This window comes from Botryllus schlosseri, chromosome 9, assembly GCF_051294905.1.
Source record: "Botryllus schlosseri isolate E-star chromosome 9, Bs_hap1, whole genome shotgun sequence".
Classification (NCBI taxonomy): domain Eukaryota; kingdom Metazoa; phylum Chordata; class Ascidiacea; order Stolidobranchia; family Styelidae; genus Botryllus; species Botryllus schlosseri.
In genome coordinates this window covers 5306980-5322986 of record NC_137244.1, presented here as the reverse complement: position 1 = coordinate 5322986, position 16007 = coordinate 5306980, and the positions used below count along the sequence as shown (strand labels likewise).

Below are 16007 nucleotides of genomic sequence, written 5' to 3'. Positions count from 1 at the left end.
CGTCATTCGCAATGCGATTGTTTTCATTCGCACAAGTGCGAACCTTCACATAGGTTGAAAAGCACTCCCCTGAAGCTTTGAAAATGCGCTTTGCGTTAGATGCCATCTATTTTTGAATGTTGTCCGAATTCATTCCTGAAGGTGCTAGTTATTGGCTTTATCGGTATCTTACAAAAGTCAGACATTTGTCAGGCTAAGCTTATATTATTACTAGGGCGTTTTTTTTGACATGTCAAAATTTGTCAAAATTTTTCATGAAGTCAAAAGTTTTTTGACGTCTGCATTTCGTTCGTATCGTGGATTTTGCACTATCGGTGAACTTATCATTTGATATTTTACAGCTTGTAGCCTATTATATTGGCCTACCGTTGTACACGGCTAATTGTCTGCTCATTGTGAATCATAAACGGTCAAATAAAACAAGTAGGTAAACATGGTGTTATGGTCAACGTACCGCAATTTCCTAACTGAAGAAATACTTCTTGCGCATTACATCATTTTTATATAAAGAAGCGCTTGATGAAAAATTGTGATGTACACAACATTGTCAGAATGAAGCAACACGGTGTTTCACCAGCAGTGTACGCACAACTTGAATGTTGTCAGCCAACAACTGCTGCTGTTGAACGTCCTTGGCAAGCTTCTTAGTAAGGACATGCACTTTCTACCCAAGAATGTAGGAAAGTATCTTATGTTGTACTACAAAATTATTTGATTTTTTCTACCATAATACATATTGTAACCAGAATTGGATCAATTGTAATTTGTAATTGTAATTGAATGTAATATTTACATTTTTCAATGTAATTGTAATGTAATTGTAATTGAAGCATTTTTATTTTGTGTAATTGTAATTGGAATTGTAATTTGACAAAAATTTTGCTCAATTACAATTTCAATTACATTAAATTGCTATTGAGACCTGACAAGCACAACATAAAATAAAATAATTGACTTATAATGCATTCTAGGGATGGTGTGAACCTCTGAAAGGTTCAGGTTCGTGTGAACGCGAACCTTTTTGAAAGGTTCTGTGTGAACACGAACGTGAACCTCGTGACGTCATGTGACGTCATATTGCTAATTCTAACCCTATCTTCCAATGAAGTGATAGCCTATTGTACACGATACCAAGCGAAGACTCGGTATACATATTGCCACAATGCTGAAGTACATATCGGCGTTTTAAACGTCGCTATATGTATCAACAGCGGTAATCAAGGTATATAATAATTGCGTAAATTCAATGCATTCCGTCGCTTTGCCAACAATTTTGACGAGGACTTACGCCTTAACGATCTTAGCCAGACCGGACAATGTGTTCGGAGTCTGAGTATTGCTACATTGATATTGAGCAGAGTGTACAACTGGTTTCAATACTCGCTACCGAGTTATGCAGTAGTAGCAATAGCAAGCACCTTAATTGCACCGATTTGGTTTTAATGATACAGTAAAGATATGAAGTCAAGATTGACCCGGTACGCCCGTTCGGTTTTCTACATCAGAAGACGACATCAATGTCATTGATTGGTTGAATAAGCATTATTCGCTGACTAATTATATCGCTCGTGATGTTGTGTGATTGCGGGTCAAGCTCACAGCAGATAGTCACTGCATATTCACAAACGGAAAACTGGTTATTCCGAGAAATTTATGCAACAAAGCAACTAAAACTTTTAAGGTTGTCGACGTGCATGGTGTATGCTCCTTAAGCGTTGATTTTTTATGCTACTAGCACCATGCATGGAGTGGCCCGCAGTTGAAATGCATAAAATTTGAGACAAAGATCTTATAATGGAGTGAAAATTACAATTTACCAAAAGGTTCACAGTGCAGAACCTACCAAGGTTCTGTTGTGAACACGAACCTCTAAATTTCCGAGGTTCACACACAGAACGCGAACGTGAACCTCGCGTTCACACCATCCCTAATGCATTCTCTATGTCGACAAGGAATTTGATGGATCCATTTGCGCGAAGCCCTTGACTGCGCCCTTGCGGGCGAAGTTTTTTTTATTTTTACCGCTATGCTGGCCTCGGCTGCCATTGTATACAATTATTAGCTTACTAACCAACGGATGGATTCTCAGCACGTGACTCACGATTGAATACGCCGATAAGCGAACTGCTGAGCCGGCTAAAAGCAGCAGAATTGATAGTCCAGGCAATGGTACCATCCCAAAATAGTCGTGAAAGTCTGGGAATCGGCATTGTTCTGAACAATCGCTGGGCGTAATTGGTCATTGTTGTGGTCATGCTGCTGCGGCGCTCTCACTTTTCAGAACAGTCGGCCTTAAACGGCGATTTTGGACAGGGCATGGTATGGTATGGTATGGAACGAGAATTTTCCATACTCCATAGTTGCCTTACTCTCTCCATACCATACTTGCAATTTTCCATACCATACCAACATTGTTCCGTACCATACTTTCTATACATTCCATACTTTCAAATACTTCAATATCATAAGTATAGTACCTTTTATAGCACCTATATTATTGATATTTCGGATGTCATTATTGCTTAAACTAGCGAATCTAATGCGAATCTAAGTACTGGTAATAGTTTTACAGAGTCTGTTTTGGTGAGGTTTAGTTCACGGTGGTGAGGTGCCGTGTACGTCTACTCTACAGCTTCCGCGAGCAAAATGAGATAGTGAGCAGATTGTTATCTAGTACTGTCCATAAAAGGGACTGGCAACCTACCGTCGGCGGGCCGGATGCGGCCCGAAACAAGATTTTTTCCGGCTCGCGAACATTTTCCCGTCTTACATAATCACTTGCCTAAACGTAAAATTTTAGTGACTGTATGTTATTATATAGGTGTGCGCAATGTGCGGCGTGCGATCATGGAGGTTACGCGTAAGTTCGTCGAAGTCGAAGCATTATCGGCATTTACGATGTGCTGAACCCTAATGAATTTATTCTTGGTAAATTTTGGGTGCCGGGATTATCAAACGCTTTGAAATCTTAATTAAGGATTTCACCGTGAGTTATTTGATCAGAAAGAAGCAGACACGGCGGTGCCTGTATGACAATGCTATTCTCAAATCAATCTTGTAGTCATTATCGGCGAGAAATGGCTTTGAAGTGACATGCTGTCGATAAAATACAGTCATTAAATACGATTTATTCCTTGCATACATGGGCGAATAATTTATCCATTCAGCATTCCGGCCCGCCAAGTACCTAATTTTCCTATTTCCTGCCCGTTGACTGGAGAAGTTGCCCGCCCCTGCTCCATGCATATCATCTCATTTCCGGTACATTGGAATGAGGCACATGCAAGTTTGAAGTAAATACTTCCAAATAATTTATAGTATAGGCGCACCCATAAAATATCCCAGCTGCAGGCAATCTGCAGCGATCTACATGATTGTTAGTACAGTATTTGGTCGGGGTTAGCGTGGCGAGAATTCCAAACTTACATCTACCCCACTCCCTGATCTATAATCCTAATGCGAGATCGATGATTTAGTTCGTTGCATCATGATTGCTTGTAAGCAATGTTCCCTCTAAGCTGCGCGCGTGCGCAAATGCGCAGTGCTAAAACGGTCTCTGCGCACAGAAAACCTACGTTGCGCACAAAAAAATAGAAATGATGTTTTTTTTATATTTGTTGCGCACTGTTGTCCAATGGACCACGCAGGCGCGCAGATTCGTGAAAATTAAGATGGAACATTGCCAGGGCCAAATAGTGTTATCACTCAAGTATGAAACCGGGGTACAAGTGCGCCCCGCAAAAGTAACTATTGCGCTCCGTGAGGAAATTAGAGTTCACAATGACCTGCGCCTCACGGAAGATATTTTTTAGTATGGCCTCGTACATGTGAGCGATACTGATATCATTTCAATAGCTCATTATTTTCTGGGAATGGCGAAATAACCTGGTTTAACAAAGTTATAAATAACAATGGGCTACCTCGAAGTTAATCTGCGAGAAACTAACGAATGATAGTCTTCTTCGCGTGGCATGAACATTGCGTGAGATTTACTCAGGACCGTAACTTTCGCACCCCAAACCCCCCAATTGGAGGGGCCGAGCTCGAAGGGGGTCTAAAATTATTTCGAGAATTAACATAAATCATGGTATATTATTTGAAATTTTTCAGGAATTTTTTCGCGCTACGCGCGTTTTATTATTGTAACATATCTGATTATTGGGTACCCTTTCCCAACAAAAAATTAGGCATGATTTATGGATATGGCAGTTGGGCGTCGGCCATTACCGCACAATGACGCGTCTAGACATATGAAGTTGAAGGCTATGTAGCATGCGAATCCAAGAAGTGCGCCAGAACGATCAGCAGCGAGAAAACCTTGGGCGAAAAAGACTGCCCCGGTGCTGACCGAAAACTTCGATATACAAATATATGTGTAATTGTCCATGTCCATGGGCGCCTAAATGGCTGGCGCCGAATGTTCCTGTCCTGGCGATCCGAGTCCCACAACAAGAAAAAAGCCATATCGAGGGAACATTATTTTCCAGATAAGAAATACCAATTTGAAATCGTGTACGTCTTTGACTTTAGTAGGGCCTACGTTTTGGCGATTTCAATATCTTTTGACATAGTGGATAGGGGGTCACGAAATAGCATCATGTAACGAAGTCATTATATCAACGGGTACGCCCGAAGATGTTTCATAATTATTTAGAGCAGTGGTTCCCAACCTTTTTCGACTTATCGCCCCCTTTTCAAACTCCACACCGATAATCGCCCCCCAAATATTGGGAACCGAAAAATAGGCATACAGACTGAAATCACCGGCGAGTTGACTAAGAAAAAAGGTCAACTTTTCGGCTTGACCTCAAAATTACACTTTGTCAGCCCAATTTTGGTGAGTTAACTAACAAAAAAGGTGATTTCTCCCCTCTAGTTGGACCCCTCTAGTTAGTTGGCGTAATTCGCGCGAAGCGCAAAAAATTTTTATCCTTCAGGATTGAATCGGTCAATATGATCGGGAATTGCATATATATTGCTGCTAATTTTTTATCCTCTCTCTGCTCATGCATACAGATTTACCGGTAAAGCTGAGTAAGGTGTCTTGGAAAATGTAAGGCCCGTAAATAATAATTGAACATATTCGGGCGGACCGTAGGTATAATGACTTCGTTACGTATTGACATTTCGTGGCCTGTCTGTTATGTCAAAAGATATTCAAATCGCCCATTCGTACTAAGCTAAAAGACACGCACGAGTTCAGATTGGCATTTCTGCACTGGACATTTTTTTTCTCTGCGATATGGCATTTTTGTGGGGTTCTGATTGCCAGGACAGGAACATTTGGCGCCAGCCATTTAGGCGCCTATGGACAATTAAATATATATGTATATCGTATGTATGGCGAAGTCGGTCAGCAGAAAGGCAGTCCTTTTCCGCTAACGTTTTCTCGTTCTGGTGCACTTCTCGGAGTCACATGTTGCACGGACTGAAACTTCATATGTCTTGGTGCGTCATGGTGTGATATAATGGCTGACGCCGAGATGCCCATTTCTATAACTCATGTGTATTATCTCTTGGAGGAAGGGTATCCAATAAGCAAGGAATATGAGACCACGAAATGACGCGCAGCGCGATTTTCTTTTGAAAAAATTGCCTAAATTTCCAAAATAATACTCTATAATTAATGTAAATTCACGAAAAAATTGTGCGCCCCCTTCGAGCTCGAGCCGTCCATCCCAATTGGGGGTTTGGGTGTGGCAGTTACGGTCATGGACGCCAATATAGCCATTTCAATGCGTCATCGCCCCCTTCGTCCGTTTTCGCCCCCCTATCGCCCCATTGGCAATTTTCGCCCCCCTGAACCGACAAATCGCCCCCTGGGGGGCGATATCGCCCACGTTGGGAACCACTGATTTAGAGGGCCTATCTATTCTAACACATCTCACTGGATCAGCTCTACCGGCAAATCTGATTATGTGAGCGAAGCCCCCCAGTAGTTAGTTTTATAACACTATTGGAGGGTGGTTGCTCACTGTTGTCCGAGGGCCTGCGCAGTGAATTGGCGTGTTTGCGCAGACTCTTGAAAAATTAGAGGGAACATTGCTTGTAAGCTGTCGTTACTCAATGAATGATGTAGTTGGAGTAGCCGACATTACCAATCATTGCGTCACATGACAGACTCTACTCGGAGACGTCGTGTCTCTCTCGACTCGAGAGAATATCGGATCAACTTTACTGCTGTCAATATTACATCACAAAATCATGTCATTCCAAGTGCTCCTAAAACCGTTGCACAAGCGTGTATTTGTTCCTACACAGCGTTCAATAGTTCACGTTCACACATAACAAAAGCGATGGACGATCGTATTCCGTGAACAACGAACAACGTACGCTTCATGAAGCTTGCACAGATCACGATAAAATGTATAAAGCACCAATGTATGGAAGAATGGAAATGTCGTTCCATACCATAGATTAAAATCTTCCATTCCATACCATACTTGCATTGTTCCATATTCCATACCAAAATATCGATCCATACCATACCATACTTCCATACCATACCATACCTTACCATGCCCTGATTTTGGAGCAGCTACGTTGCTCTGACGAGTTTTTAATTTGTATTTGCGGAATTAGTGCATCAATAGCTTACGATAAAGACCAGATGCAGCAAATTTTGACGCTTGGATCGCCAGCTCTAGGACTACAAAGTTTGCTGCTTTTAGCCGGCCCTGCAGTACGTTTGCCGGTGCATTTATATCCGTGACTCACATCTTACGCATCTATCCGTGGGTTGGCAATCTACAATACGATTTCAGATCACGATGCTGCATCGTTACTTCGTCTGGCTAAGTAACCAGCCCACTGGATATTATATAACGTCTTATCTGACAAAGAACTGTTTTGTTTTTACTCGCCATCCTAATTCCTACGTCCCTCGATAAAAATAACATTATTTCTTTAATTATATACTATATAGGCCTACGCAAATCCAACACGTGCATATATTATTACACTTTTTTCAACGACATACTGAACCCTATCCTTAATCCTAAGCCTAACCCATAGGAAATTAAGTAAATAACATTTTACATTTCCAATTACGTGAGCCATAATTACCGAGCATACAAAACACGCTCATATTACGTCACAATGACATCTTACAAAGCATACTATGTACGCACATGAACGCATTTATTACTCCACAATCTGAACTAGACTGGTTGCCAGCGACTACTACAGATAGAACACTGCGATATTTCATACTCTCTTTGCTTGCATAGCCTACGAATGTATTCAGACTATGAATTGTCAGGCTCCTCGTGTTTCCTCCGGTGTAAGACCATCGAATGGATAAGGTTCGTGTCAGCTATCCTACTTAATAGTTCATACTTCATTACTATCGCTATTTATGTTAAATTACCGACTTTAATTACCGCTCATCACTCCTATACTGTGGTAAACTGTTTCCCATACCTCAACAGCCACTGAAAACTTGGTAAATTACAATATAGTCTGAGTCTTGGTGTTTCAAAAATGGATGAACAGCAAATGAGCTCTTCCGAAACCTGTGCGGAACCATTTCCTACGCCACTGTCAGAGTTCTTTAAATCTTTGACCAGTACTGAGTTTTGCTGCAACAATTGCAAAAAGAAATTGAAGTTCTCGACCAAGGCTTCATCCAACTTGATCACTCATTTGAAGAGATGTTCTCCCAATATTTACGCTAAATATATAACCCTTAAAGAAAACATGAAGAAGACAAAAGTAGACCAAAGTCAACCTCCCATCAAGTCATTTTTTCAAACTTCTTCTTCCCAGCGATTTGCTCCATATGATGCCACTCAAAAAGCATTAACCAAAGCTCTACTCAAATCAATAGCTTGTGATCAGTCACCATCAAGTATTGTAAATAGTCAATCATTCAGAAATCTGTTGTTGACTGCTGAACCAAGATATGTAATACCAGGACTCTCCACATTTAGAAATTCCCTTATACCAATGGTTATTCGGCAAATGGAAGAAGAGATGAGACGTGAAATTGCACGTATATGTCAAATGTTTACTTGACAATTGATCTCTGGACTAATCGTAACATGACAAAGTTTTTTGGGCATCACAATGCATTTTGTTGATGCAGAATGGAAGCTACGCAGCTTTGTCCTGGCAGTGGACTCATTCTTGGAACGACATACAGCTGAAAACATCGCTGAGGCTTATGACCACGTAATAGAAAAGTTTAGACTTACAACAAAAGTGAAAAAGGTTGTGTCGGACAATGCTTCCTCTATGATAAAAGCATTTCAGGTTTCCCTTCCTGAATTCCATTTGCATAAAACTGGTGAAGAAATCAATGAGGTCAATGAGAAAGAATTGAATCCTGATCCTGAACAAGAAATGTCCGATGAGGGTGCTGATTTGAATGCTCTTCTCACTTACTTACCAGAAAGAGTAAGCTGTTTTGCTCATACGCAACAACTTTGTATTAAGGATTGTCTGCAACATTCGGACTTTGCTAAGTCTTACGTGGGGAAGCAGCTGGGAAAGGTGGCCAAAATTGTGAATTCAGTACGAAAATCAGTAAATGCTACCTCTTATTTGCAACGTAAAAAAATCACGCTAAGGGCACAGAATGTGACAAGATGGAATTCGCAACTTGTTATGTTGCAGAGTGTCTTAAATTAAAGGACCACGAAGAAGTTAACGCAGCTCTCACCTTGATCCAGTCACGGGAAAAAATAACAAATCAAGATTATTTGGCATTGAGTGAGCTCGTGAGTGTGCTAATGCCTTTCAAAGAAGCAATGCAGCAAGTTGAAGGACAAAATATTGTAACATCCTCTTGCATTTGTCCGGTAGTGCTAGGCTTACTGAAAGCAATGGACCAACTAAAAAATTCTAATCCCCACTATTGTCAGAAATTGACCGCTAATCTCAAAGACTCAGTTTCTAAAAGGTTGTTGCCATTTGTAAATTCTCCCGACAACAGACTTGCATCTCTTCTTGATCCACGATTCAAAAACAGCTGGATTGAAGATGACTTTGAAAAAGAGTAAGCAATATGTTTGCTAAAAACTCATGTGGCAGGTAGACTTGGCCAGGATGACGAAGAGAGCTGTAGCACAGAGGATGAAACCCCTGCAAAAAAGCCAAACCTCTTTAACTTTATGGCAGAAGGTCTGAAAAGAAAAAGAACGAGAAATTCAATAATTGAAGTCGACGGCTATTTGGGTGAAGAAATCTTGCATTTTGATGAAGACCCACTAATGTATTGGAAGAACAAGTCAGAAGAATTTCCAACGCTTGCTGCCTTAGCCAAAGATTATTTGGGGCTAACAGCAACATCAGCCCCGTCCGAAGTAATATTTTCAATTGCGGGCAACTTTTATACGGCAAGAAGAATTTACTGGGCCAGAAACTTTTCGCACCTTAATGTTCATTAAATGCAATCCAGCAGTTTTTGAACAAGTAGAAATGTAAATGGAAACAAGATATTGTATTTTATGGTATCAGAAGCTTCTTTCCATTTGCATGTTACTGAATTTTACACACGCTGACGTCTTGACAGCTACATTTCATTTGCGTTGCTCAGTTTTGTCTATTCGTTTCATTGCCCGTCTTGCAGCCTATTCGTTGTTAGTCATTGCCAGTCGCTCAAACTTTTGGTTGTTAACTGTCGCTTAAAAACATTTCCTATGATTAGGAATAGTTCGAAAACGTTTTTACTTTTTAATAATTAACGGGTATTTGCGTATCATGAATGAAACATGAATACTTGAATTGCTGTTAATTACGACGCTACGGTTGTCAAGGAGCACGGTTGAATTTATGATTATTTAATTACATGTTCAACAGCAGCAATTGTAATTGTAATTGCAATGTAATTGAAGCATGCAAGGTGTAATTGTAATTGTAATTTGATATTTCTAGCATGGAGTAATTGTAATGTAATTGAAACATTCATGAAAGTAATTGTAATTGTAATTGTAATTGAACTGAAATAATGTAATTTATCCAACACTGATTGTAACCACTGGAATTCTTCATAGGCCAGATTTCGTTGAAATGTTGGGTTTTCCGTGTAAAATGTTGCATGTTTCCAGAGTTGGTCAGTAACGAAGTACTTCTACTTTTTCGAAGTACTCAAGTAGTTTTCCTCTACTTCTGGTACTTACTCAAGTAGATCTGATTTTCGCTACTTCTACTTCTACTTCTTACTATTTATTGATCTACTTACTTACTTTTCGCTATTTTCAGTTTGTCAAGTAGAAGTAGTTCAATATTCCAATCAGGAAGATAGCCTGAGGAATTTCGGAGCTGTTTTCACGGAGTATTAACATTTAATTTTCATAAAAGTTTAGTAAAGCACAGAATTTTCGTCGCGCTTCGCGCGCAGTGGATACGGAGTGACCAGTATGATTTCACGAAAGTGTCGGTGAATATAATTTAGGTGGAAGGTTGGCGTGGCTCCGTTCACACCACATTGTCGCCCTTCGCCCATATGAAATAATTATTCAAAGTATATATGGCTCATCATAACGTTTGAAACTGATGTTTCGCAATCTAGCATTTTCTTGCCATATCGTAATCTAGCATATATGTCCATGGTGTGTCCTAATCTGGAAGAGTGGACTTTTACTTTATTTTTTAGTTTTAGAGCTGTTTTAGCATACCACCTTTGAAACTCTCTGGACCAAAAACATGAAATACATATTCTGCTTTTAGAAGTAGTATTTATATATTTCACTTTCAATTCCAGGTATCATATACTTTGAGTTATAATTAATATCAGTTCTTTTGTCCGGATAGCATACATGTTGAAGCATAAAAGCAAATGCAGTAATGCCTTTAATTTCTGGAAATAAAGCTACACAATATGGCGTTTTTACGGCCCACCATATTATTTATTAACGTTTACTAATAGCGCAAAGTGTTTACACCGTATCTTATACAACTTCTCCGTATTGCTCTTCGACTAAACTACGGGCCTTATAATATGGGGGATGGCGCCATACCATGCTATTTTCCAAAACGTGCTGTTCGAGAAAACAGAGCATTAGCATCGCATTTCCTTATCAATACTATCATTTTCATCCCATGATGTGGACGAATGCTTATAATATCGAAAATTGGATACCTGCGGGTATGCATCAATATGAATCAAGCTCGTCACCTATCACAAGCTCAATTTGCACATTTTTATAATCCATCCAATCAGAATCGTTTTCACAACTACTTACTTACTTGATTACTTTTAAAGTCAGTCAATTCTACTTCTACTTCAAGAAGTTTTAGGTTGCTTATGAAAGAAGTACTTCTAATTGTACTCGAGTAGATTTTTTTACCGCTACTTCTACTTCTACTTGAGTAGCTTTCTTGACTACTTTGACTACTTTGCATGTTTCTCAGCCAAAAACATTTCTTCATGCCAAACTACTTCGTTAGGACAGTCAGTTCCAACCAGAAATGAAGATAAGTGGTACAATTTTACCATTATGTGGGAAAACACCTAATTTGCATACGTTAAGTCAAAATATGGTCGAAATTCATTTTGTTCAAGTCAAAAAAGTCAAAATTAATTTTTTTTAGATCAAAATTTCCCCTTTCTAGGTAAAAAAACGCCCTAATTATTACATTTGAAACCCATTGAATACATCTGAATATGACAAAAGGCGGTGCTCGTTTGCATGCAGTACATTTTCAAAACCTCTCGATTACATGTTTTGTTTCTTCATAGAGTACCTTATAATCAGTGATGTGCGGTGAGGGGAGGCAAGTGAAGCATTTTGTGTATTCTCCATCGATGTTCATGAATGACTAATTTTGTAATATTGTAAAACACAAAATCATCGAATTTACGAAAAGAAATACTCTTGTAGCAAACATTCGGGACTTTCACCAGTGTAGTCTCTTGAATTCGACTGCCTAATGTAGTTTGACTTCTTGGCTATCACGGGCTCGAATCACATTACAATATCTCCAAATATTGCATCACAATATTAACATACTTTCCAATAGATTCTTGGAGGTACAAAACTTCACTATACAATTTAATAATATATGCATTTTAAAATGAAGCCGAATATTCCCGGCTGGCGCTCGTCAGCGGCAATCGACTGTAACTATAGTGGAGAATTGGAAAGTACATTGCATGCCAACAATCGTATCTCCAATGATTGCATCACAATGACGTCATATTTGGTGATAATGATAATATTTTTGACATACAAATAATTGTTGACTATTGTCAGACGAAAATTTTCGGATACTATTCAATCTGAATATGCCATTCAATTACATACTTTCGGAAAGTTCTGTGCGATGTAGATTACTTCCTATCAGACCCGCCACGATTTCCTCTGCAATAGAATTCGTTTTGTTGTCTGGAAAAGAGATATAATGGAATAATGAATACATAATAACTAAAAGACCTGGTGCACAAGGCCATAGCTGCCGACTGCCGAGCACCACAAACTCAATACCAACAACAACAACTTCCTATCAGAGATGATATTTTCTTAACATATATATGTTGTCAGATGGTATGTAGCCTATAAAAGAATTATACCGCAAATCTTTAAATTAGTTTGAATAGTTTCATCGCTGAAATTTAGATACTATGAATATGTATAAATGAAACTCACCAGAAAAAATCTCATCAATGACGTGCTCGTTCCTCGATCTCTTGACTGTTAAAAATCATATAAAAACCTTTTAAATCACAATATATCCAAATTATTTTATCCCAATGATAACCTAGATCCAAAGTTTCAATTTGGTGTTAGTTACTATCACAAGTAAAAGTAATCAATTTTTAAATAAGGAAACAGTGGGATCCATTGACGTTCTAATAATTCACGATTATATATGTATCCAATTTTTATATTAGGTAGTCGGGATGGTGTGAACCTCATGACGTCACGAGACGTCGTATTGCTAATTCCAGCCCTACATTTCAGCGAAGTGATAGCCTGTTTCAATATACACGATACCTAGCAAGAACGCGGGATACATAATGTCACGATGCTCAAGAACGTATTGATGTTTTAAACATCGTCAAATGTATCAACTGGAGCAATCAAGTGGTATAATAATCCGATAAAATCAATATCTTCCGTCTCTTTGCCAACAATTTCGACGAGGACTTGCAAGGGACAATAAGCTTTCGCCTTAATGGTCTAGGCCAGACCGGACATTGTATTCGGCGTCCGAGTATTGCTACGTTGATTAATTGAGCATAGTGTGAATCAGGTTTTTATTCTTGCTACCGATATTACCTCATTAACGAGTTATACAGCAGTAACCAGCACTCCATCGCACGCATTTAGTTTTTATGATACCATAAACAATAAACATGTACATTGTGCAATAGGGCTCTTCAAAAATGACTTTTTTTCTCAAATCGTACTGGCTACTTGATAAAATTTTTAGGTTACCTAATTTAAGCCTTAACACTAAATTCGGTTCAATTTCTACCAGTAGCCGCATTGCTACAGGAGTAGAAAGTTTCTATTTAGTATATAAAAAAAATAGCAAAAAATTTGAAAATTTTCTGTTCACCCCATGAAAGTGTTATGTTGTGTATTGAAACGATGCTCACCAGATTTGGCTCAATTCCAACCAGTGGAAGCAGAGTTATTGCCGCCGAAAATTTTTATTTGAATAAAATAGTATTTACGGTGACCGATTCTTTGTTTATTTATTATAGTTGTGCTCACCGTAAATACTATTTTATTCAAATCCAAATTTGTCGACGGCATGAACTCCGCATCCACTTGTTGGAATTGAACCAAATTTGGTGAAAATCGTTTCTACACACAACCTAACTCTTTCATGAGGTGAACAGAAAATTTTCAAATTTTTTGCTATTTCTTTTTATATATTACAGATAGAAACTTTCTACTCCAGTAGCAATGCTGCTACTGGTAGGAATTGAATCAGATTTGGTGTGTAGGCTCAAATTAGGTAACCTAACAATTTTATCAAGTAGCCAGTACGATCTGAAGAAAAAAGTCATTTTTGAAGAGCCCCATTATGCAAGCAGGATTGACCCCGTCCGTACTCCTGCTAGATATTCTACATCAGACCACGATATCAATTTCACTCATTGGTTGAATAAGTATCATTCGCTGACTACTTACAATCCTACATGTAGTGTATCTCGCTCATGATGTATTGTGATTGCGGGTCACGCTCACATCAGAGAATCAATAAATATTCACAAACGGAAAGCTGAATATTTCGAGCATACTATTGTAACGAAGCAAGTAAAATTTTTGAGATTTTCAAGGTGCATGCTCGTTTAGTGTTGATTTTTCTATGCTGCCAACGCCCATGCATAGAGTGGCCCGCAGTTGAAATGCAGTATATTTCAACGAAAGATGTTATAATGAAGCGAAAATTGTAAATCATGTTAAAGGTTCACAGTGCAGAACCGACCAAGGTTCGTTTTGTGAATGTGAACCGCTAAATTTCTGAGGTTCACACACAGATCGCGAACGTGAACCTCGCGTTCACACCATATTTATTAGGTAGGGTTCCATATGTCATCCTTTAGGAGGATTGGTCCATCTCTTTCAGTAAATCGCAAATAATCTCCGATGACGTCTAAATGTCCCCTTTTTAGAAATTAGTCTCCCTTTACAGCATTGACAGCTGGGCTAATAGACAGGAAAACTGAAAATCACGAATGACGCAAAATAATGACGCGAAATACGTAATGCGGACGCTCGAGTGGGTCATTCGGGAGTCAAGTTGGAGTCATGACCTTTTATCCGAATATTGGACATGTTGGGTATCTTTACCTGGGCGTTGTTATATGTATATGACGTTCACGAGTCGATTCACATATTCCTTACTTTCACGTCACGGCGACAAATTTATTTCTTTTTATCAAATTAGGCCAATAGACTTTACTGACGTTGGCACATAATAAGAGTCAGTCGGAATGCTTAGAGCAGGTGTTCTCAGCCCTTTCTTGGTCGGTGTTAAAATGTGCTTTGGCCCACCTCTTATCTTATAATCATAATCCTGTTCAATGTGTGGTAGTCGACTGCGCCGATACGCCTATTTATCTAAAATATGCGCATTTTTCTTTTAATTTGGTGATGATATTCAAATCTATAGACGTCGCGGGACACGAAATCGCGCGAAGCGCGACGAAAAATATTCAGCTCAATAAATATCCTCCAACAAACGACCAACGAAATAATCTCGGGCCCCTTCGAGTTCCCCCAATGAGGGGTTTCGGTGCGTCATTTATATCCTGGTAGATCATAGTATAAAACTTCTGTGTATATTATGATCGTCCGCTGCTCTATTCGCGTCGCAAAACAAAATGATCAAATTCTTGCATCCACTGTGTGAATAGGGTTTTAGTTCCCCTATTGTGAGAGATAATATAATCATTCTGGGCCAGCTTCAAACGTTCATTCTTGAATAGCGTGATAGTGGAGAAAGAGTTTTTCAATATGCATGCTGTACTGTCTTGTAGCAAACCAAATGAAGTTGCGATATCAGAATATTGAATCCAATGATACAATAAACTCATGTGGCTCTTATATTATGTTCAATGATTCCCAGGCCGGACATTCCAAACCGACGCCAAAGATTAATGCGTTCCGCTAAATCAGAGGTCTCAAACTCAAACGTTCTCGCGGGCCAATTTCCTAATTTTTGATGACGCCGCGGGCCGCAGCATCAATAATAGGAGTATTCAATGTATATTATCCAAGTAGGCCTTATTTGGTGGCACCTTGCAGACAGGCATTCCACAAATATCGTGGAAATGTCATTTACTAATTATACTATTCACGTTTGGCACGAAAAATCACATTTGCAAATATTTGAATAAAATAGTTTTTGTGCCTGGCATAATTCATTAAAATAATGAGTTATAGACATCATGCGAGAGGACACATCTGTTGACATCGTAAAAACTGACGGGCGGGGCCTACGATAAATTATCACAAAATTATCGTAGGCCCCGTGTCGGGTTATTATAATATTGCAGCTAGTGGACCATTGACGTGCCACAATTTTATGGAGAATATTTTAAAATT

General features: G+C 39.1%; 1 protein-coding gene and 1 pseudogene across 2 annotated transcripts in view; one reads left to right on the top strand and one right to left on the bottom strand.

The window, feature by feature from the left end:
- LOC145446954 (uncharacterized) overlaps nucleotides 1-16007 on the bottom strand; it is a 486702-nt gene that overhangs the window by 375242 nt on the left and 95453 nt on the right. The window lies entirely within an intron of this gene.
- LOC145445746 (zinc finger BED domain-containing protein 4-like) lies at nucleotides 7942-9426 on the top strand (annotated as a pseudogene).